Source organism: Molossus molossus, unplaced genomic scaffold, assembly GCF_014108415.1.
Source record: "Molossus molossus isolate mMolMol1 unplaced genomic scaffold, mMolMol1.p scaffold_m16_p_14, whole genome shotgun sequence".
NCBI classification, from domain to species: Eukaryota; Metazoa; Chordata; class Mammalia; order Chiroptera; family Molossidae; genus Molossus; species Molossus molossus.
Window position 1 is genome coordinate 4,726,047 of NW_023425349.1, and position 5,112 is coordinate 4,731,158.

The window sequence follows — 5,112 nt, forward strand, 5'->3', positions numbered from 1 at the left end:
AAGAAGGTACCTCGTCCCCCACAAACATCACGGAGAGGCCTCCCCTGCCTCCCCAGCAGATGCCTCTTTTCACTCTCCATTTATGAAAGTTAGTAAATCCAAGGAGGGAAGCCATATGTTCTTATCAAGAGATGCTAGAGAAAACACGATACAATTCAGCACGGGTTTTAATGAGCAGGCTGATAGGATGGAACAGAGAGTGGCACATGGTTGCACTGTGGGGGCAGGGAGGGGGACGTGGCTAGTTCTGCCTAGAGTTGGAAGGTGCTTCCCAGAAGAGATGACATGGAAACAGTAACAAAGGATGAGAGGCGGAAAGGGAGGCTCTGGCGGGAGGCGTAGAGTGTGCAAAGCCAGGTGGGAATGGGTAGGTAAGTCTGTTGCATGTTTGCAGCTGTGGGTGGAAGGTGGTCCTGGAGGGTGAGGCTGGGGGTGGTGGTGAGGCTGGAGCAGGGTGCAGAGGCCAGGTGATGTGGGGTTCTGGGCGCCATGGTGATGAGCTGAGGCTTCGTCCTATAGAGGGTGTGCAGGAGGTGAGGGTTGTGAGTTCATGGTGGCAGGGACCTCATGTGCCTCACCCCGGCGTCCCCACAGCCTGCACTGAGAGTAGTTCAGGGGAGGTCTGGGAAATAGGCTGGCAAAGGCGGATCCGATAGGGGCTGGGCTGGAGATCGTGGCTCCTTCAAGAGGTGTGAGCTAGGTGCCCGCCGACCTTGCCCAGCCCCTGGCAGCAGCCCTCCAGGGGGACCATCCGACCTCTGCTGGCGCCTTGGTTAGGATCTGCGGGAGGTCCCCTTGTGGGTTCCCCTGAGCCTGCTGCATTCCCAGTCTCTGCCCAGGGCTCCACGTGCAGCGGTGATGTTCACACAGGATCTAACAGCAGGTGGCGACATTGGCCACATTACAGGACTGGCCCTTCTGCCCCCTGGCGACCAAGGACACCTTGGCCATCCGTGCACAGCCAATGCACAAGAGACCAGAAGCATCATCGTCCAGGGCACTGGCTATACAAATGGGGAAACTGAGGCCCAGAGAGGGGAAGTGGTTTACTGAGGACACATCCACAGCAGGATGCGACCAGGCCTCTCTTACCCCTGCGGTCAGCTCCTCCCAGGAAGGGAGTCAGGGAGGGCATGGGACCCATAAATGCCAGGAAGGCACCGGAGTGTCTGTGCACCCACAAAGTCTCAGGATAACTCCCAGACCTGCGGGACAACGGACAACAAGCACTTCTGTAACTGCAGGAAAGGGGCCTGGAATGAGCCAGGAGAACTGGAAGTCACCATTTGGGACTCTGGGCAATAAGGTGCATGATGCCCGGTCTCCATCAAGAGAAGGCTCTGAGTCACTTTCCAGCTGGACCCACCCGACCCCAGGCGTGTATGCCTCGCAGCCAGAGGCCCGCTCTGCACACATAGAACCTGAAACCCATGTCTTTGCAGGGCCGAGGAAGCTATGGGCCGGCCCGCTGGCCTCGGTTTCTCTGTAGTTTTAAAGCCCGACCCCACAGCCTGCCCATTGTCCAAACCCATTGTCCTTGTGGTGGCAGGGAGCCCAGGAAGGCTGGGGCAGCAGAACCCGTGTTGGTTTGCTCCCGGAAGATGGGTCGGGGTGGAACCCTGGGGACCAGCATGGAGGCAGTGCAGGAGGAGGGAGCCGGTGTCTGTGCGTGGCCGATGAGGGATGTGCCTACACTGGGGACGGGGGGTTCCTTGCAGAGGCTCGGCCTCTGGTGTGGAGCTGTAGCAAAGTTGGCATAAACCCCTCCCTACAGTCCACCTACCAAGAGTTAAAACCTAGGAAAGAAAGCAGGAGAAAAACCCTGCTCTGATTTGCTTAGTGAACATTAATTAAGAAGACAGAAGATAGTGGGTTTTTTTCAAGACAGAGATGAAAGGCCTGTTAATTAAATCTGGGGAGATCGGGCCAGGACCCTGCTGATCCTGCCTGACAGCTCCACGGCCTCCTTGGGCCCCGGGTTGGGGCACCAGCACTTGGGGCCCTGCCCCGGAGGCCTGGGAAGGAGCCTCGGCCAGCCTGGACTCACAGTGGCACCCGTGGGCCCCGCCCCTCTGGGATGCCTCATTTTCCCCATCTGGTCAGCAAGAGCATTGGTCTAGGTGCTTGCTCACGATGCCCTGTCTGGCTCCAAGGCTCTAAGTTTGCATGCCTGGGCCTCAGTTTTCCCTTCTATCAAGTGGGGAGACTCCACCTGCTCAGAAGACAGGCAGGCAGAGCAGGGGGTCTTCCAAGGCTGTGGGGAACCGTGGAAGGGGGAATTCAGTGACTGGCTACCCATGGCCCCCGGGACCCTGCTGCTCGGCCCCAGCCCAGCTGTCTGCATTGCGATGGCCCTGCAGGGCGCCATCCTAAGCAAGGACAGTGGGAGCCAGGACTGAACTCACGGCACCACCCACACAGGTAAGTGCAGACAGGGACGCTGAGGTCCAGCCGGAGGCAGGCTCTGGCCCGAGACACAGCAGCAGAGCCTGGGTTCAAACCCCAGTGTGCCTGGCCCAGAGCCTGTGCTCTTCTCCGTTCCCCTGGCGTCTCCTTCCTGCCCTCCTCTGGGCTCCGGGCCCGCCCTGTTCTGGGCACTGGGGTGGGCACGGCACAGGGTATTCCACAACCTCGTGGGGCTTCCCGGAGAATCAGAGACAGACAGTGCCCCAGGGATCAAACTGATGAGCTAGGCAGTGACGGATCATCGTGGGAGCCACAAAGGAATAGATGGGTTTGGGTGGTCAGGGGAGGCTTCTCAGAGGAGACAGCCCAGGGAGACCTGTAAGATGGGCTGGGAGGCAGGGCAGAGAGGGAGGGCTCGTGCTGCCCAGCAGGGGCTGACAGGCTCCTCAGCTGTGTCCCCAGAGCGTCTTCTCCCCGAGGTAACAAGTTCAGACCAGGCTGGCCCCTGGGCATGCCACCACTGTCCAGCAGCTGTCTCAACCCTGCTGTGCTGGGCCCAGGATGAGGCAGCCCGGTAGCTTTCAAATCGAGGGGGCAGATAGATAAGGAATGCCCCATTTGGGGTGGTGCAGGGGCCCTCTGGCCCGCGAGGGAGGGAACTGTGCTGTCCATCATTCATTCCTTCACGGATATTGACTGAGTCCATGTGACAGGCCTCGGGCTGGGCACAGGGGAGAGAATGATGACCGATGGTGAAACTGGCCCTGCACTGGGGGCCAGGTGATACGCTGGCAATTGTCACACAGGGTGATCAGAGTACGCACGAGGGCTAAGAAGTGTCCAGCCCTAGACCCAGCCTCCAGCCCCTGCTCCCACTTCCTCTGGACTCCCAGGTCCAGGGCAGCCACCCTCAGGCCTGGCACTCCCCAAGGAAATGCCCGTGGCCAGGTCCGCACAGACGTGGTCTTGCCGTGCCCAGACGCTGTCCACACTTAGCCAAAGTGCCCCCACATGCTGCCCACAGACGGGCCCAGCCAGGGATACCAGGGCTGGGGAGCTTCCCTGGAGGCAGAATAACACCCCAGCTGCCCCCCACCCCAGACTAGGGACCCCTGGAAGGTAGGCAAGCAGGGGTCTGACTCATCCCCTGGGGGGCGGTAGAGTGGGGGTTCACAAAACACCTAGTGAATGAATACAGGATGCTGAATGCGTGAGAAATGGGTGGTAAAGGAACGAATGATAAATTTTAAAGTGAGAGAATCTGAACGAATGCGAATGAATGATGAGGGGGAATGAAAGACTGAAGAAATGAACGTGTGAATGAATGTGGTGAATGGATGCATAGATGCTTCGGGTGAGGGGCCCTCCTTCCCGGGCTCCCCTCGATAGCCTCAGCCCCCAGTTCTGGGCCCTCACTCTCCAGGGGGAGGTACTGCCTAACCCCCCCCCCCATTTCTCTGATCACACCTGCCACCCTCTCCCCTCGGCCACTTAGATGCAGCCACACCGACCTCCTTCTCACACAGCCAGTGTGTTCTCGCCTCAGGGCTCTTGCACGTGCTGTTCCTTATGCCTGTTCCCACAGAGTTGGGCATCCCTCCCTGCCCCAGCTTCCCGAGTGGAGAGGCTGTCCCGGACCCTCCTCCTGACCTTCCCCTGTGCTTCCTACCCCTGCACCCAGCGTCATTTCCCCACTACCCTTCGCTGCACCTGACCACTCCTGTTTGTGCGCGTTTGTCTGTGGTCGTCTCCCCCAACAGACTGCGAGCTCCCCGAGGGTGGGGGCTGGGTTGGCTTCGTTTACGGCTGTGCTGCCTGCCTGCCTCAGTACCCAGGGGGGACACTTGTGGGGTGAATAAATGGAGCCGCAGTACCCCTGGGGCGCAAAGCAGCGGAGCAGGGCACAGAGTCCCCGGGCAGGGTGACCGGCTCCACACAGACACTGGGCCTCCCCAGTGGATCGCTGCAGGGAAGCTGTACTTAAACAGTAATTTTGTTTCTGAGCTCTTTCCGCTGAGGACAGGGAACGGCGACTGTAAATCAGCAGCAGAGCCCAGCAGTGGAGGGAGGCTTGGGAAGGTGGCGGTCGCACTCCATCTGCCCTGGGGATTCTTCATCTGAGTGTCCAGAGCCCTTCTGGGATCAGGTGGCGACCCCCAAACCTGAGTGAGAGACCCGTCTGTCCCTGGGGTCTAGCATGACCCTGCAGGGGGTCCTTGGGTAATGGTGCTTCTGGGGCCTTAATTCCAAGGCCCCAGAACTCCTGTCTCACCCGCCAGCCTCCTCCAGACCCTCAGACATGCCAGGCTTCCTCCTGCCCCAGGACCTTTGCTCCTGCCAGTCCCTCTGCCTGAAATGTTCTTCTCACCAGGCTGACTCCTGCTCCTCCTCTGGGCCTCAGGATAACATCACTTCCCCAGGAAGGCCTTCCTCTGTGCTGCCCCTGACTTCCGGGACTTCTAATGTTTGTCGTTAGTTCCATGCCGTTTTATCCCACTAGACTGGTGGTCCAGAGGACAAGAGTCCTGGCTCCTGCTCCGTCCCTGACATCCACCCAGGCAGGGTGAGCACGGGGTGGTCCATAAAGAGAGAAGGCACACGTGAGGGACTGGCTGTGTGAAAGCAGGTGGACGGAGGCGTGGACGGAGGCGTGCAGGAGGGCGTGCAGGCCAAGGGTAGGAAGGAGCTAGCCAGCCCCTGACCGGG